Source organism: Muntiacus reevesi, chromosome 6 (genome assembly GCF_963930625.1).
Source record: "Muntiacus reevesi chromosome 6, mMunRee1.1, whole genome shotgun sequence".
Taxonomy (NCBI): Eukaryota; Metazoa; Chordata; class Mammalia; order Artiodactyla; family Cervidae; genus Muntiacus; species Muntiacus reevesi.
In genome coordinates this window covers 79,575,873-79,578,084 of record NC_089254.1, presented here as the reverse complement: position 1 = coordinate 79,578,084, position 2,212 = coordinate 79,575,873, and the positions used below count along the sequence as shown (strand labels likewise).

Genomic DNA, 2,212 nt, shown 5'->3' with positions numbered 1-2,212 from the left:
AAATGACCAGTCTTAAGTGCAAACTGGTGTTGGCACTGAAAGTGGTAAAGCGTCCGTTTTGACACAAGGAAGAATCTTTATAAGGCCCTCCTTTTTAAACTATTTTCAAATTGTTGTCTAGGAAATCCTGACTGATTTCAGTCTCCCTACAGGAGCCTGAATCTGACACTAGAAATTCATTAACAGTAGAAACTTGGTCCTGTTTTATAGTCAATTTTAAGAATCATTAACTACAGTAGAGTTTGAATGTGCCTAAGGTGAAATTTAATTGTTCAAAACTAGAGTCTGATGGTCAATCATTACCTAAGGCTGATAGGCTGGTATACTGTGTTGGATAAACACATATAAAAAAGTTTTAAGTCTAAGAGGCAATCCCAGATGTCATTCACAAGTAGTGCTGTATGAATTAAGGTGTCTTTCTCCAAAGTCTAAATTGTCTTCAAGGCTTCCTGTTACAGGTAAATGTTCTCTTGGATCATTGCTTAAAACAAGGACAATCAATGCTTTGCCAGCATCCATACATAAGCCAATGTTTGGAATATGTGTTTATTCTTGTATAACTCTGGAAGATGCTAGTGACTTCGTTCATTCTCTCAACCTGTAGAATGTCTCTTTCCCTATGACCAGATTTCTGGGTATCTTTCCTACATTGAAGCTGAAGATATAGCCCTGTTCTTGTTCTTTATCAACTTTATTTTAGGCAGAAATCCTAAATGACTCAAGTGTCTGTCATTCCCTTCTTTTTCACTTCAGAAGCATACACCTCCTTGTCTGCTAGCAGCCAACATCCTTCTCATTCCTGCTGTGTTCTCAGTGCTAGCTTAGCATTGAGCCAGATTCAACAAATAATTTCCCAAATATGATCTCACCATTTTGGCGTCTTTTCAGGGACTAATATTTATGTTCTGTCATTGCTCATTGCTTCAGCTTCCACTCCACTTGAGGATCTTTGGTGGTTTTCTTTTTATTTTTATTTTATTTTTTTTTGCATTCTGTGTTGCTTTTATTTTATGGAAAAATTATATCAAACCAACATTAAACTAAACTGAATAGAAAGTCTTAGTAAATGAGGCCTGGTGGTCTCATGTACAAAAGCATATATATATACAAAAACTGCTCTTTGCACTTAAAATTTCAGGAAGGGAACTTCAAACAGCTTCATGTTTACATGTTTCAGCTTCAGAGCACGGGAAAAACCCTGACATCCACTGTCAGATGTTTTTCAGTCACTTTAGCACCAAGTCCGGAGAATGCAATGGCACCCCACTCCAGTACTCTTGCCTGGAAAATCCCGTGGACAGAGGAGCCTGGTAGGCTGCAGTCCTTGGGGTCGCTAAGAGTCGGACATGACTGAAGTGACTTAGCAGCAGAAGCAGCAGCATCAAGTCTCTTCAAGAGGTTATTCTTTGGCAAAATATTTACTTCCACAAATAATCCATCCCCTGGCTCTGGATTAAGTTTTATATTTTCAGCATCCTTCCCATTAATAGTTATTGTCACAATGTATGTAGTACCATTGACAAACTTGGATCCATACCTACAGCTGGAGAACATTTAGTATCATCTTTTATTGTCAGTTTCTTCCTTAAGCTCCCAAAGTGCAGGTGCTTCTAGACTTTCATTTTCAGCTATGAGATCTGTGAGGAATTCTAGGCCATAGCCTCCCATTCGCAGTCATCGATGCTTCACCATGATATATCCTTAATAAACAGTTCATTGCAGCACTGGGATAACTGCCACATGAGCAGTTGACTATCCTTCCCAGGTACATGTTTCAAAGTTTCCCAAGTTCTAATTTTACCAGTAGGATCCATGTACAGTTTCTTCAAGCTTGATTCATTTTCCTTCTGAAATTAACACCTTTGACATAATAGACTGGCATGTTGAGACAATTTTGTTGGTGCTTAGTTTTCCATTAGTAATCTAGTTAAGTCTTTTCAGCCCTCAGGCAAGAAGCTCTTGTCCAAGGTGTGGGGTGAAGCGAAGGGTACTCTTTTGGCAAAAGGTTGAAAAAAGAAAGGGCCATTCTGAAGCAGCGCTCTCAGGAAATGCCAGTGCAACATAGCCCTTCTGAGCCATTTTAAACTTCTCCAGAACTGTAAACACTGATTTGTATTAAGTCACCAAATTTTCAGTCATTGGTCAGAGCAGCAATGGAAAGCTAATCCAGATGGAAAAGACATTCTAAGAAGACTCTGCAAAATGCACAGAC

At 38.9% G+C, this 2,212-nt stretch overlaps 1 pseudogene; it reads right to left on the bottom strand.

Moving 5' to 3' along the window:
* Nucleotides 1–1,126: 1,126 nt before the first annotated feature.
* LOC136171187 (ADP-sugar pyrophosphatase-like) lies at nucleotides 1,127–1,916 on the bottom strand (annotated as a pseudogene).
* Between the last annotated feature and the right edge of the window lie 296 nt (nucleotides 1,917–2,212).